The sequence below is a fragment of the Homarus americanus genome, unplaced genomic scaffold (genome assembly GCF_018991925.1).
Source record: "Homarus americanus isolate GMGI-L3 unplaced genomic scaffold, GMGI_Hamer_2.0 scaffold23578, whole genome shotgun sequence".
Classification (NCBI taxonomy): Eukaryota; Metazoa; Arthropoda; class Malacostraca; order Decapoda; family Nephropidae; genus Homarus; species Homarus americanus.
In genome coordinates, this window is record NW_024733231.1 from 2,475,607 (window position 1) to 2,493,334 (window position 17,728).

The following is a 17,728-nucleotide window of genomic DNA, read 5'->3' on the forward strand; positions in this document are numbered from 1 at the left end:
GGAGGAGGGGTGGGGGGTAGGAGGGGTGTGGGGGGAGGGAGGTGTGGGGGCAGAAGGGGTGTGGGGGCAGAAGGGGTGGGGGCAGGAGGGTGTGTGGGGCAGGAGGGTGTGGGAAGCAAGGGGGATATGGGAGAGGGGGAAGGGGAGGCATGAGGGTGTGGGCAGGAGGGGTGGGAAGCAAGAGGGATATGGAGGGTGGGGGAGCTCAGGAGGCAGGAGGGGGAAGCAAGGGGGGACAGTGGAGGCTGGGGGAGGGCCAGGAGGGGCAGGAGGGGTGTGGGGGCAGGAGGGATGTGGGAGGCATGGGGGTGGAGGCAAGGGGGATGTGGGATGCAGGAGGGCTGTGGGAGGTAGGAGGTGTGTGGGAAGCAGGGAGGTGTGGGGAAGCAGGAGGCTGTGGAGGCAGGAGGGCTGTGGAGGCAGGAGGGGTGGAAGCAGGAAGCTTATGATCCACTACATTATGTTGTACTCTCTATGCATGATACTGACGAATCGATTTTGTTATTGTTTTAATTCTCACTGTACCTTACCTGGTGGGTGGGGCCGTACCACTTGAAGGTTGTAGGGCGGCGTAGACGGACAGGAATGACTTTTTTTTTTTAGGAATATTTCTTTTTTTATTTTGATATTGTTGTTGTGATCAGTACAACTTTTCTTCATACTTCAAGACTGATATTGTGACTGCCAGACGTGTCTAGTGTGTGTGTGTGTGTAAGAGAGAGAAGGGACTGATGCAGTAGTTGAAACATACATAATAAATAGAAAGTTGAATAATGAAACACGCACGGAGAATATTCCTTCTAAAATTCAGATATCATAGGTCAACACCTCCATTTGGCAATTGGGAAGTGCGCGTTCGGTAATCTACATCGGATTCAGATATCTAGAAACCATTATTTTCATCCTTTACTCGAGTAACTAATAATTTGGAGGCAGTTTAACCCAAATATACTCTTAAAACACGTACCTCAACTCATTTACTTGATGCTTTACTTAAATGGTGTTAATTCGTGTTACTGTTAAATAGGCTAAGTCCTCCAAAGCCTTACTGAAGTGAGTGTTGACGTTGGCACTGTGTCACTGTTGGCTGATGTGGCACTCCTTGTTGGTGTACAGAGAGAGGGGGGGGGGGGGGGGGGGGGGGGGGGGGGGGGGGGGTAAAATGTCAGCAACTTTGCAGTTGTTAAGAGCATTGGGGAGGTTTAATCTGAGCTTGATGTTGTTTTATAGAAGCTGAGTAAACTGACTCTCACCTATCCTCCCCAATTACCAACAAAACAATAATATAAATTAGATAATCTAAAAAAATATATATATATATATATAATAAAAACAGACCTTCCATGGTTTAGAAATTTGTAAGACCTTTTTTTTTTTAATTGAAAATGAAAATAACCGATTTAGATTTGAGTTCTTTGTCTACTTTCTTCTTGGTAAACACGCCACTTGTGTCTCGGGGCTAATGGGTCCCAGTCTTAGTGGATTCCAGCTTAATGGGCTAGTGCTAATGTGTCCCAGTGTTAATGGGTCCCAGTGCTAATGTGTCCCAGTGTTAATGGGTCCCAGTGCTAATGTGTCCCAGTGTTAATGGGTCCCAGTGCTAATGTGTCCAAGTGTTAATGGTCCCAGTGCTAATGGTCCCCACTCCCACCCCTACTAGTGAAATGTGACGAAAAGCACCAGGTGTGACCGTGACTTCCTCAGTGTTCACAACATCGTAAATACTGCTGAGGTAATGTTAGTTCAAATGTTTACGCGCATGTTTATTGAACTCGTTGACCCAAGATTCACTGAGGACGTGAAATATCTAATTTTGGCATAACAATACATCGCACTTCGTATGTTATAGATCTGCCCCAGAACTAATTGAGTCATTTACATAACTCGTGGATGGAGAAGGTGAACACTGGTGGAAGACACGAACTATGTTACATCACTAACAATGTCAATACTGGTGCTCGAGGTAAAGAATCACGCTAAACCACAACTGAGCTCACTAAGACAAACTCTGTATGCTAAACCACAGCTGAAATGACGACAAAATCTGCAGCTCAACTCACCATGAAATTATTCACTAGCACAGCCACCTTCATGACTGCTCAAAGCCCGAGAGTCGCTGCACCATTGTCTCATGTACGCTACCTGTTGGTTCGCCTCACCCAGGTTAATTATAACCTTAGCTGACTCTGACTCAAGCTACACTGCCTGTCGGGTCACGACGTGATCCAGTGAGTATTATATTCTGCTCCTGAATTTCCGGGGTTCAATAATGGCTCTTAATATCTGAGAAAGATGTCACTTAGGAATCTTAATTTGACCTGTATACGCAAGTAAGTTCTTCCTTTAGATATATACACATATTGATCACTGACTCACTCACCCATCATCATGATCTGTTCTTCCTTATATGAATTATTAATGTCAGTTCGAGGTTACCTTTGGACTCTGTAATACACAAATTGCTGAATACCCATAACATCGGTACACACTTGTGGACACCCAAAACACGTGTACACACTTTAGGACACCCATAACACGTGTACACACTTGGGACACTTAACACAAGTACACACTTGTGAACACTATAACATGTGTACACAGAATACTCCATACGTGTACACATTTGTGGGATTTTCCATAACAAGTGTACACGCTTGGACTTCATAACGTGTGCACATTAGGACATCTTAACACCAGTACACACTTAGACACCTAAGCAACACGTGTACACACTAGGATGGTCATAACACGTGTACACACTTGTGACACCTTAACACCAGTATACACTTTAGGACACCCATAACACGTGTACACACTTAGAACACTCCATAACACGTGTACACACTTGTGGGATACCCATAACAAGTGTACACGCTAGGATACCCATAACGCGTGTACACACTTTAGGACACTCTAACACCAGTACACACTTAGACACCTATAACACGTGTACACACTTAGACACCCATAACACGTGTACACACTTGTAGACACTCCATAACACGTGTACACACTTGTAGACACCTACAACACGTACACACTCTAGGACACCCATAACACCTACACACACACACACACACTGGTGGACACCGATAACACACTACTACATGGATCAAGCCAGGCAACACACAAGACCATGAGGCAAACTGAGCCATCTTATGTCTAACTCATGTTTATAATGATTGTGTTAAGTCTCGTATCACAGACACTTCTAGCCAGACAAAAGGCAATTAAACCTTTCCTTTCATTAACGTAGCTCAGCATTCATTAATTTAGTAGAGTGGTATTAAACTGATTGTAGAAAAAAATATGTTGGACGAGAGACAAAACAATAGAGGTTTAAAGACTCAAAGCCATGTTATTACCTGGAATTTTCTTCTGAACTTTTGATATCTTCCATTTTTCTCGCTCTTGTCATAATATGTCGAGACAATTTATTATGGGATTTCTTATGTTTTTAAAATATCATATGAATTCAGTGAGAAATGTTTTAATTTATATTCAATAAATACATTATGATTTTTAACATAAAGCATTGGTAATACAGGTTGATTATCCTTTATCCGAAATCCTTGGGGCCAGTGGCATTTCGGTTTTCGGAATTTTTCGGTTTTCAGAATGGTTAGGTTTTTTTTTTTATGTGTATTAGCCCACCCGGGCATAGATCACTGACCCACATTGGGGCCTGGGGGTCTAAAATATAATAAAAATTATAATAATAATAATAATAATAATAATAATTCATAGGTCTAGGTCGTGTTTCTCACTTTTGATCTTTTTTTCATTCTTGTATTTCTTTACTGTATTATTATTTTATTATTACAGTATTATTGTTATTATTATTATTATTATTAATTTTATTATTATATTTTATTATTATTATTATTATTATTATTATATTTTATTATTATTATTATTATTATTATTATTATTATTATTATTATTATTATTATTATTATTATTATTATTGTAATCATTATTATTTTATTTTGGTGTAAAATTATTAAAAATTTCATTTACTATGAATAATTATTATTATAATTATTATTACTATTACATTTTTGCCCCCGAGGCCCCGATGTGGGTCAGTGATCTGTGCCTGGCTGGGCTATGTCCTGTTAAAAAAAAAAAAAAAAATGCCCTACAAAAAACTTTCGGTTTTTAGAGCTTTTCGGTTTTCGGAATTTCGGATAAAGGGTTGTCAACCTGTAGATCTATTTAAAAGCTTAATTTTCCGTTGTTTTCGCATTACTGTTACTAATGATGTTGATGATAAATGCACATACATATTGACAAGACTCAGTCGGGGATAATCGCATTTTTGTGATCCACTACATAAGCTTTTCTGTCTATATCTGTCAGTTGATAGTCGGGTGTTTTTAGTGATATTTACTTCCTTGGTAAAATATTGGGAATTGAAACGTTGTTGGTATAGATACAGTACAAATAGTAATGATGGATGCTGGGCGTTGTTCATGCCTTGTTACTCTTATTGTCAGACACCTTCATTAGTAATGATAACACCGTCAACCTGTCTAGAGTACAGTAAAGAGTTGTTGAAGACAGTCAAGACCTGCCCTTCATGCTATTGCTCCAGAAAATACTCATGACTACTTAATACTGACATTTTCTGTCCAACTTATTGACAGTGAGAAATTTGTTCGATGGCCAGTGGGCATTGTTGAACCTGAAAGAAGTGTCTGGCCCTTTCTTGTTTCAGTAGAGTACCACACACAAGACTCGCTAATCTACTTCCCCTGGAAAGTAGATATTTCCCATTTTCTATTATACAAATTTCCCGTTTTCTATGATAAGTAGATAACCAACTTTCCCGGAAAGTAAATATTTCCCATTTTCTGTGATACAAATTTCCCATTTTCTATGATTAATCTACTTTGCAAAATTAGGTAATATTTTGCAAAAAGTCGATAATCTTCTTCCACGAAAAGTCGATAATCTACGTTTCGGGAAAGTAGATAATCTACTTTTCGGGAAAGTAGATAATCTACTTTTCGGGAAAGTAGATAACCAACTTTCCCGGAAAGTAGATATTTCCCACTTTCTATGATACAAACTTCCCGTTTTCTATGATAAGTAGATAACCAACTTTCCCAGACAGTAAATATTTCCCATTTTCTGTGATACAAATTTCCCGTTTTCTATGATTAATCTACTTTGCAAAATTAGGTAATATTTTGCAAAAAGTCGATAATCTTCCCCGAAAAGTCGATACTCTACTTTCCCGAAAAGTAGATAATCTACTTTTCGGGAAAGTAGATAACCAACTTTCCCGGAAAGTAGATATTTCCCACTTTCTATGATACAAATTTCCCGTTTTCTATGATAAGTAGATAACCAACTTTCCTAGAAAGTAGATATTTCCCACTTTCTCTGATACAAATTTCCCGTTTTCTATGATAATCTACTTCGGAAAATTAGGTAATATTTCGCAAAAAGTCGATAATCTCTTTCCCCGAAAAGTCGATAATCTACTATCCCGAAAAGTAGATAATCTACTTTCCCGGAAAGTAGATATTTCCCATTTTCTATTATACAAATTTCCCGTTTTCTATGATAAGTAACCAACTTTCCTAGAAAGTAGATATTTCCTACTTTCTGTGATACAAATTTCACGTTTTCTATGATAAGTAGAAAACCAACTTTCCCGGAAAGTAGATATTTTCCATTTTCTGTGATACAAATTTCCCGTTTTCTATGATTAATCTACTTTGCAAAATTAGGTAATATTTCGCCAAAAGTCGATAATCTTCTTCCCCGAAAAGTCGACAATCTACTTTCCCGAAAAGTAGATAATCTACTTTTCGGGAAAGCAGATAACCAGCTTTCCCGGAAAGTAGATATTTCCCACTTTCTATGATACAAATTTTCCGTTTCTGTAGGTTATGTATCTAAGCTACTTTGCCGAGTAGCAACCTTGTATATAAGCTACTGTGCCGCGTAGCATCTATGGATATAATTACATGGCAACACTGCACGTGTTATGTGGCAACATTGCCACGAGGCTGCCATATGGCAAGGCAGTCTCAGTCTGACTCTGTGGGTTGTGCAAGTCACACGCTAGTCACCACTTGTATTTCTCCTATCCGTTAATAAATGGACTTCGGTGTTACCCGGTGTTTCCCTACCCATCACTGCCTTCTTCAGGGAACACTTGGAGCCTTCATGGCGCAGTGAGTAGGATTTGCGGACTTACAAGTGTCGTGAACAATGCCGACGGTTACATCTGCCGGCGATGTGCGCGTCGACTAGTGTGTTGTGTTGTGTTGCATTGTGTTTCGCCGCGACGTGCAGTGTTGCGCCGTCACAGTGCGTTTTAGTGACGGTGGCAGTGTTAGTGTCAGTGCATTAGTGTGTCTAGAGCTGAGAGTTGAGCACTAGCCTGTTTTTTGTTGTACCCACAGAGCACGCAGGCGTGCACCCACCTCGTGTGACATCCGGGGAGACACTAACGTTCTCACCTCGACGGCAGCTCTAGCCACACGCATCTGCTGTCTCAGACACACACACACACACACACACACACACGCACGCAAGCACTTACGGACAGAACCTAACAGTGGACTCTATGCATTATTTCTGCGCTGTTTATGTCATATATATGTGGTTCGAGCTGATAAGGCGCCACTTTATATACTAAATAGCGCAGTTCAAGCATACTAAGATGGGCGGTAAGAAGGGACAACGTCAAGATGGGAGACACGACTCCCCACCACCATCCCCTCCATCGGGTGCAGACTCTCATCCTTCACCTCCAGCGACGGACATTGCCACAATTCTGAGGTGGATGGACGACAGGGACGAAAGACGCAGAGAGATGGAATTTCAGAGGGAGGAGATACGAAGAGAGTTGGAAAAGGCGCGTTTTGATGCACTATTGGCGACCCTGGCGCTAACCCACCCTCCCTCACTCGCAGGTACCGCGCACCAAGGCGCCAGTACCCTCCCTCCTCTACCACACCAGCGTCCTCCAGGCACTCTTGCTACTCCAACAGCTCCCAAGGCATCTGTTCAACCCCCACCCGCCCTCTCACCAGACGTCACGTTTCAGCTTTTTCGTGAGTGGAGGCGGCGGTGGACAGATTACTACACGATGGTGGACCTTGACAGCATGCCTCCAAACAAACAGCTCATCCAACTGCGGATGTGTTTGTCGCTGGAGACCCAGAGAGTTTTGGAGCACACGTTGCAAGTGCCTCCCGATTCTACGTCTTCAGTGACGGATGTGCTCGACCTTTTACGAGGCTTTGCGTCGCCACACCTTCACCAGCTGCAAGCAGGCGGAGAATGAATCCTTTGACGACTTTTTTGTACGTTTGAATAGTTTGTCGGAGGAGATCGACGTCTGCAAGGCGCACAGCCGGGAATGTGAGGAAGCCTGGATCAAGCACGGTATTTTGACAGGTGTCAGGCAAGAAGAGTTGGTGCAGCGACTCATTCCCCTGGACGCTTCCTCCACACTCCAGGTGGTAGTGACTGAATGTCGGTCATACGAGGCCACCATGTCTGCCACCTCTGCCTTACGGGCCCCACCTGCTGTGAGAGCTATCGCACAGTACAAGAAGGGTAAGAAGGCGGCCAACAACGTGAAGGCTGCCGCACGTTCTTCCACGCCTCCGCCCAGTGCTTCCTGTGGCAGCTGTGGAAAGCAGCATGGCCCCAAGACATGCCCGGCCGCCGACGCACTGTGTCGTGGATGTGACCATAAGGGCCACTGGTCTAACAGAGACAGGTGCCCTGCACTAGGCCGCAAGTGTCAAGCCTGCGGTCGCTATGGACACTACGACAAGTGCTGCCGCCAACCGAAGCCCAAAAGCCCGAGACGAGAAGGAAAGCAGCGCACTTCCCTCGGGGTGGTTCGCACGCAGTCCCCTTCAGATGGCCCACGCAGCCCCAAGCAGCAGCTGAGTCACATCAGGAGGGTGGAATCGACCACACGCCCCAGGGCTACCCCTTCCCCTACCATCCGCGTCGCCGTCACACACGGTGATGTGTCGGGTCACATCGAGGTGATACCGGACACCGGCGCTGATACTACGGTGATAGGCCTGAAGCACCTCCAGAAACTGGGCCTCACCAAACGCGGCCTGGGACCACCGCCGTAGCTGCAGTACTACAATGCGGACGATTCCCAGATGCCGGACGCTGTGGGCTCCTTTCAAGCGGAGATCACCTACGGCGACAGGTCGTGTCACGGATGGATGGACGTGCAGCCTACTCTCGCTACACCCGTGTTGTCGTGGGAGCACTGCAAGGAGTTAGGCGTGGTGCCCAGAGACTTTCCCGAGCAGATCCCAGCCGATCGGTACACCGCCAGCAGGGTGCGTGAGTCAACAAGCTACGCGCCTGGCGCTGCCGCACAGAGCTGCCCAGAACCCGCGTTCACTCCCGCCCAGCCTCCACCCAAGTCACGGCTGCTTCAACAGCAGGAGCCCGTCTTGTGCGACGACGAACCCACCAGGTCCTTCGAGTCCGTGTCGGCTGATTTCTTCAGCACAGCTGGGAAACATTTCCTAGTTGTCGCCGACCGACTCTCTGGCTGGCCTGTGGTGGTAATCTGTGGCTCAGACACGACGTCCGCGGCCATCATTCGCCACTTCCGGCACCTCTTTCGTAACCTGGGCGTCCCCATCCGTCTGCGGACGGACGGTGGGCCACAGTTCACCAGCCGGGACTTCACAGGATTCCTGGAGCGTTGGGGAGTCCGCCACATCGTGTCAACACCCCACTACCCACAGTCAAACGGCCATGCTGAGGCTGCGGTCAAGACAGTCAAGCACCTCAAATTCAAGGTGGCCCTTTCAGGCAACATAGACTGTGAGGCGTTTGACAAAGGACTCCTGGAGTTACGTAATACTCCCAACCACACAGGACGCTCCCCTGCCCAGATCCTGTATGGTCACCCTCTCCGCTCTTGCGTTCCTGCACACGCCAAGGCCTTCGCGAAGGAGTGGCAGACCAGAGCCGAGAACTGCGACCGCCGAGCCGCTACACTTGCCCAGGACGCCAAGGCTCGGTATGACGACCGTGCCCGCCCTCTTCAGCCGCTGGAGATTGGTGCCCTTGTCCGCGTCCAGGACCCGACGACGACACGTTGGGACAAGGAGGGCATAGTGATGGGCATCGGCCGGTCGCGGGACTACAAGGTCAGGATGCCGAGCGGCCGCATCTGGTGGAGGAACCGCCGCTTCCTCCGGCCAGTCCCAACCCCTGCTGCTGGCCCCCTGACCGAGGACGAGTCCCCTACACCTCACGAGGATCTGTCCCACAATGCACCTCGACGCTCGAAGCGACTTAGGACTAAGAAGTCCACTCAAGACAAAGACTATGAGCGTGAGGGGGGAGGGAGATGTAGGTTATGTATCTAAGCTACTGAGTCAAGTAGCAACCTTGTATATAAGCTACTGTGCCGAGTAGCATCTATGTATATAATTGCGTGGCACCACTGCACATGTTATGTGGCAACATTGCCACGAGGCTGCCATATGGCAAGGCAGTCTCAGTCTGACTTTGTGGGTCGTGCAAGTCACATGCTGGTCACCACTTGTATTTCTCCTATCCGTTAATAAATGGACTTCAGTGTTATCCATTGTTTCCCTACCCATCACTGCCTTCTTCAGGGAACACATAGAACCTTCAGTTTTCTATGATAAGTACATAACCAACTTTCCCAGAATGTAGACATTTCCCATTTTCTGTGATACAAATTTCCCGTTTTCTATTATAATCTAATTCAGAAAATTAGGTAATATTTCCCGAAAAGTCGATAATCTACTTCCCCAAAAAGTCGATAATCTACTTTCCTGAAAAGTAGATAATCTACTTTTCGGGAAAGTAGATAACCAACTTTCCCGGAAAGTAGATATTTCCCATTTTCTATGATACAAATTTCCCATTTTCTATGATAAGTAGATAACCAACTTTCCCAGAAAGTAGATATTTCCCACTTTCTGTGATACAAATTTCCCGTTTTCTATGATAATCTACTTCGGAAAATTAGGTAATATTTCCCGAAAAGTCGATAATCTTCCCCGAAAAGTCGTTAATCTACTTTCCTGAAAAGTAGATAATCTACTATTCGGGAAAGTAGATAACCAACTTTCCCGGAATGTAGATATTTCCCATTGTCTATGATACAAATTTCCCGTTTTCTATGATAAGTAGATAACCAAGTTTCCCAGGAAGTAGATATTTCCCATTTTCTGTGATACAAATTTCCCGTTTTCTATGATAATCTACTTCGGAAAATTAGGTAATATTTCCCAAAAAGTCGACAATCTACTTCCCCAAAAAGTCGATAATCTACTTTCCCGAAAAGTAGATAATCTACTTTTCGGAAAAGTAGATAACCAACTTTCCCGGAAAGTAGATATTTCCCACTTTCTATGATACAAATTTCCCGTTTTCTATGATAAGTAGATAACCAACTTTCCCAGAAAATAGATATTTCCCATTTTCTGTGATACAAATTTCCCGTTTTCTATGATAATCTACTTCGGAAAATTAGGTAATATTTCCCAAAAAGTCGACAATCTACTTCCCCAAAAAGTCGATAATCTACTTCCCCGAAAAGTAGATAATCTACTTTTCGGGAAAGTAGATAACCAACTTTCCCGGAAAGTAGATATTTCCCATTTTCTATGATACAAATTTCCCATTTTCTATGATAAGTAGATAACCAACTTTCCCAGAAAGTAGATATTTCCCACTTTCTGTGATACAAATTTCCCGTTTTCTATGATAATCTACTTCGGAAAATTAGGTAATATTTCCCGAAAGTCGATAATCTTCCCCGAAAAGTCGTTAATCTACTTTCCTGAAAAGTAGATAATCTACTATTCGGGAAAGTAGATAACCAACTTTCCCGGAATGTAGATATTTCCCATTTTCTATGATACAAATTTCCCGTTTTCTATGATAAGTAGATAACCAACTTTCCCAGAAAGTAGATATTTCCCATTTTCTGTGATACAAATTTCCCGTTTTCTATGATAATCTACTTCGGAAAATTAGGTAATATTTCCCAAAAAGTCGACAATCTACTTCCCCAAAAAGTCGATAATCTACTTTCCCGAAAAGTAGATAATCTACTTTTCGGAAAAGTAGATAACCAACTTTCCCGGAAAGTAGATATTTCCCACTTTCTATGATACAAATTTCCCGTTTTCTATGATAAGTAGATAACCAACTTTCCCAGAAAATAGATATTTCCCATTTTCTGTGATACAAATTTCCCGTTTTCTATGATAATCTACTTCGGAAAATTAGGTAATATTTCCCAAAAAGTCGACAATCTACTTCCCCAAAAAGTCGATAATCTACTTCCCCGAAAAGTAGATAATCTACTTTTCGGGAAAGTAGATAACCAACTTTCCCGGAAAGTAGAGGGTTTCCCATTTTCTATGATACAAATTTCCCATTTTCTATGATAAGTAGATAAACCAACTTTCCTGCAGCAGATATTTCCCCATTTTCTGTGATACAATTTCCTGCTTATGATAATCTACTGGAAAATTAGGTAATATTTCCCCGAAAAAGTCGATAATCTTCCCCGAAATAGTTAATCTACTTTCCTGAAAAGTATAATCTACTTTTTCGGGAAAGTAGATAACCAACTTTCCCGGAAAGTGACATTTCCCATTTTCTATGATACAATTCTCCCATTTTCTATGATAAGTAGATAACCAACTTTCCCAGAAAATAGATATTTCCCATTTTCTGTGATACAAATTTCCCGTTTTCTATGATAATCTACTTCGGAAAATTAGGTAATATTTCCCAAAAAGTCGACAATCTACTTCCCCAAAAAGTCGATAATCTACTTCCCCGAAAAGTAGATAATCTACTTTTCGGGAAAGTAGATAACCAACTTTCCCGGAAAGTAGATATTTCCCATTTTCTATGATACAAATTTCCCATTTTCTATGATAAGTAGATAACCAACTTTCCCAGAAAGTAGATATTTCCCACTTTCTGTGATACAAATTTCCCGTTTTCTATGATAATCTACTTCGGAAAATTAGGTAATATTTCCCGAAAAGTCGATAATCTTCCCCGAGAAGTCGTTAATCTACTTTCCTGAAAAGTAGATAATCTACTTTTCGGGAAAGTAGATAACCAACTTTCCCGGAAAGTAGATATTTCCCATTTTCTATGATACAAATTTCCCATTTTCTATGATAAGTAGATAACCAACTTTCCCAGAAAGTAGATATTTCCCACTTTCTGTGATACAAATTTCCCGTTTTCTATGATAATCTACTTCGGAAAATTAGGTAATATTTCCCGAAAAGTCGATAATCTTCCCCGAAAAGTCGTTAATCTACTTTCCTGAAAAGTAGATAATCTACTTTTCGGGAAAGTAGATAACCAACTTTCCCGGAATGTAGATATTTCCCATTTTCTATGATACAAATTTCCCGTTTTCTATGATAAGTAGATAACCAACTTTCCCAGAAAGTAGAAATATTTCCCATTTTCTGTGATACAAATTTCCCGTTTTCTATGATAATCTACTTCGGAAAATTAGGTAATATTTCCCAAAAAGTCGACAATCTACTTCCCCAAAAAGTCGATAATCTACTTTCCCGAAAAGTAGATAATCTACTTTTCGGAAAAGTAGATAACCAACTTTCCCGGAAAGTAGATATTTCCCACTTTCTATGATACAAATTTCCCGTTTTCTATGATAAGTAGATAACCAACTTTCCCAGAAAATAGATATTTCCCATTTTCTGTGATACAAATTTCCCGTTTTCTATGATAATCTACTTCGGAAAATTAGGTAATATTTCCCAAAAAGTCGACAATCTACTTCCCCAAAAAGTCGATAATGCAATATCTACTTTTCGGGAAAGTAGATAACCAACTTTCCCGGAAAGTAGATATTTCCCATTTTCTATGATACAAATTTCCCATTTTCTATGATAAGTAGATAACCAACTTTCCCAGAAAGTAGATATTCCCATTTCTGTGATACAAATTTCCTGTTTTCTATGATAATCTACTTCGAAAATTAGGTAATATTTCCCGAAAAGTCGATAATCTACTTCCCCAAAAAGTCGATAATCTACTTTCCTGAAAAGTAGATAATCTACTTTTCGGGAAAGTAGATAACCAACTTTCCCGGAAAGTAGATATTTCCCATTTTCTATGATACAAATTTCCCATTTTCTATGATAAGTAGATAACCAACTTTCCCAGAAAGTAGATATTTCCCACTTTCTGTGATACAAATTTCCCGTTTTCTATGATAATCTACTTCGGAAAATTAGGTAATATTTCCCGAAAAGTCGATAATCTTCCCCGAAAAGTCGTTAATCTACTTTCCTGAAAAGTAGATAATCTACTTTTCGGGAAAGTAGATAACCAACTTTCCTAGAAAGTAGATATTTCCCATTTTCTGTGATACAAATTTCCCATTTTCTATGATTAATCTACTTTGCAAAATTAGGTAATATTTCGCGAAAAGTCGATAATCTTCTCCGAAAAGTCGATAATCTACTTTCCTGAAAAGTAGATAATCTACTTTTCGGGAAAGTAGATAACCAACTTTCCCGGAATGTAGATATTTCCCATTTTCTATGATACAAATTTCCCGTTTTCTATGATAAGTAGATAACCAACTTTCCCAGAAAGTAGATATTTCCCACTTTCTGTGATACAAATTTCCCGTTTTCTATGATAATCTACTTCGGAAAATTAGGTAATATTTCCCAAAAAGTCGACAATCTTCTTCCCCAAAAAGTCGATAATCTACTTTCCCGAAAAGTAGATAATCTACTTTTCGGAAAAGTAGATAACCAACTTTCCCGGAAAGTAGATATTCCCCACTTTCTTTGATGCAAATTTCCCGTTTTCTATGATAAGTAGATAACGAACTTTCCCAGAAAATAGATATTTCCAATTTTCTGTGATACAATTTTCCCGTTTTCTATGATAATCTATTTCGGAAAACTAGGTAATATTTCCCAAAAAGTCGACAATCTACTTCCCCAAAAGTCGATCATCTACTTTCCCGAAAAGTAGATAATCTTCTTTTCGGGAAAGTAGATAACCAACTTTCCTAGAAAGTAGATATTTCCCATTTTCTGTGATACAAATTTCCCATTTTCTATGCTTAATCTACTTTGCAAAATTAGGTAATATTTCGCGAAAAGTCGATAATCTTCCCCGTGCTCGTGTTCTGGGTATTAAGTTCTATATACAGGACCGAACACAAACACCTGTATGGTTTTGTAGGTTCAATTTACTGGATAAGAGATATGTACACAAGGGGAGTAGCGCTCCTCAACCTGTCTGCTGGTCAACTGCTCTATAGACGACGTATGGTAAGTGATACATTAGCAGCTTCCATATGTCGCCAGGCACATTAATTAAGCATGTGGGACATTGATAAATACATTGCCACACACTACTAGCTAGGCTAAATAAATAATACATAAATGGAGCACATACATAATATACATAGCATAATATAAATACAGCATACAGAATATACATACACCTCCCTCCCCCCTATACGCTCATAGCAAAGTCTTGAGCGGACCTTTTCTTTTGGATCCGTTCTGAGCGTCGAGGGACTTGATCTCTGGGAAGGGTATGGGACTCAACACTGGTGGCGGGTTCAGCAGAAGTCATTGTTACGGGGCGGAGAAAATGGCGGTTCCTCCATCACACACGACCACTGGGTAACCGCACCTGGTAGTCCCGTGACCTACCGAGACCCATGACTACGCCTACTTTGTCCCAACGTAGGGAGGTCGGGTCCTGAACACGGATTTGGGTGCCGACACTCAACCTGGGGAGAGAACGGGCGTGGTCGTTGTAGTGGGCGACGACGTCTTGAACACGGTCGGCGGCTCGGCGATCACAATCCTCTGTCTTGGCCTGCCACTCCTTGGAGAAGGATTGAGGGTGAGCAGGGACACAAGAACGAAGGGGGCATCCATACAAAACCTGGGCAGGGGAGCGTCCGGTGTAGTTAGGTGTGTTGCGGAGTTCAAGAAGACCCCGGTCGAAGGCCTCGCAGTCAATGTTCCCAGAAGGGGCCACCTTAAGGATGAGGTGCTTCAAGGATTTGACAGCAGCCTCAGCGTGGCCGTTGGACTGCGGGTAATGGGGCGATGACAACACATGCCGGACTCCCCATCGGTCAAGGAACACAGCAAAGTCCCGGCTTGTGAACTGAGGCCCTCCGTCGGTTCGCAGGCGTACAGGAACGCCCACGTCACGGAAGTAGTGGCGGAACTTGCTGATGGTGGCGGCAGACGTCGTGTCATTACCGCACTTGATGACAACCGGCCAACCAGAGAGACGGTCGACGATAACAAGGAAGGACTTTCCTGACACAGAGAAAAAGTCGGCCGACACAGACTCAAAGGGGCGGGTGGGGTTGTCGTCACTCATGAAGGGTTCCTGCTGCTGGCTGGGTTGTAATACTTGGCAGGGCTCACACGCACGGACAACATTGGAGATGTCGGAGTTGATGCCGGGCCAGAACACAGTCTGTCGTGCACGTCGTTTGGTGGCCTCAGCTCCACGGTGACTGTCGTGAAGGCGAGCCAAGACGTGGGGACGTGATGCAGCAGGGACAACTACACGTGCTCCGTACAGAACAAGGTCTCCGTCGCAGTAGAGTTCATCGCGGAGTTTCCAATACGGGAGCAGGGTGTTGTGAAGATCGTAGCGGTTGCTAGGAAATCCATTCCTCACACACTCGACGAGTCGGACGTAGGAAGGGTCATCTCGGGCCGCTGTTCGAAGGTCCTCCATTGCCTTGTCGTCATCTGGTGACAGGTCCGAACGAAGGGATTGGACGGCGTGTAGAGTGACCACAGTCCTGACGGAAAGAGCGAGATCGACGTCGAGCACATGGTCTTCTGGAGTAGGGCGGCTGACAGGAGAGCGGGATAAGGCATCAGGGATGCAGAGCTCCTTACCAGCACGCCACACTGCTGTGAAGATGTACGCCGAGAGCTTCTCTTTCAGACGCTGGAGGCGAGGGTTCTCAACGGCGTCCAGCGTGTAGTGGTTGAGGATCGGAACAAGCGGGCGATGGTCGGTCACTAGGTGAAAGTGTTGCAGGCCTATGAGGTAAAACCTGTACTTGGACATCGCCCAAACCACAGCCAACAGCTCCAACTCAATAGTGGCGTAGCGCGTCTCGGTATCAGAGAGGAAACGCGAGCCACACTGGACGAGCCGGAACTGCCCTCCACCGTGATCCTGCAATAGGGCGTATCCCACGCCGTACAAGCGCGAGGCATCTGTCTGCAGAACCGTCGGCAAGGCTGGGTCAAACGTGGCGAGGACAGGTGGACTAGACAGGGCCTGTTTCACTTGCTGGAAGGCCTTGTCGTGGTCGGGGGTCCACAGGAATGTCCTCTTGGGGCTCATCAGGGGGCGAAGTGGTTGGGCAGCTGCGGAGATGTCCGACGAAAACTCTGCTAACTGGTTGACGAGACCGATGAAGGACCTCAAGTCGGTGAGGTTAGCAGGGGTGGGAAAATCCGTGATGGCGCGGACCTTTTCCGGGTCAGCTGCGATACCATTCCCCGAGAGGGTGTACCCACAAAAGTCCACTGAAGAGCTGGCCAGAACAAACTTGTCGGCATTTAGGGTGATGCCGTGTTTCCGGCACCTGTTGAGTACCTCGTAGATACGGCAGAGGTGATCCATGTAATCCTCATCGTATACGAGTATGTCGTCGACCACTTTCACGCAGTTTGCCAGACCTTGTAGAGCCATATCACCTCGAAGACAGAAAGCGTCTCCTGTAGCGGCGAATCCCATGGGGCCACGGCAATAACTGTAACGTCCATGCGGGGTGATGAAAGTTGTAAGTGGTCGGTCTTCTTCGGCAAGCTCTATCTGCCAGTATCCACACAAGGCGTCCATCGTCGTGAAGAAGCGCGCCTTCGGGTTCACACTGCGTATAGCTGCAAAGGGCGTGGGAGAAGGGTGCGCAGGACGAGACACCTGGCTGTTGAGCTTGGAGAGGTCAGTGGTGATCCGAACACCACCTTTAGGTTTTGCGACGACAACCATAGGGTGACACCATGGAGACGGGTCATCGCCGGCTGGTGCAATAATTTCTTGGGCGACCATGGAGTCCAGCTCGTTTTTGACCGCCTCGCGGAAGGCCAGGGGAACCAGTCGAGGGGTGTAAATAGCGAAGGGCTTCGCGTCGTCCCTCAAGTGGATCCTCATGGGGGGACCTACCATCTTCTTGAGAGGCTTGGATTCCAGAGCGGACTTGGTCACCAGAACGTCGCTGAATTCCTTCAGGAAGTACTTCCGAGCATCCGAAGGAGAGGTGTCACTGGCAAGAAGCAGGGGTAGGGCGGCAGCAGGGTCGTTGTTGCTCCCTTCTTGCACCCTGTTGGCGTGTTTTACCTCGAGAATAGGTTTGGGGAAGTCCTGGGAGATGATGGCCAACTCTTGACAATGTCTGTAGGACAGCAAAGGAGTCGGGACACCGTTATGCACATCAATCCAGGCTTGACACGACCTGTTGCCAAAGGTGACTTGTGCTTGGAGTGAACCTAGGGCCGGGGTCATCTGTGAACCATCTGCCGTAAAGCGGAGATCCTTGGGGGGCGGTCCTAGATCACTTGGAGAGAGCCCCAAGCATTGCAAATGCTGGGGACCGATGACTGTAGCATCAGCGCCGGTGTCGGGCAACATCTGAAGACGGGATGACACTGCC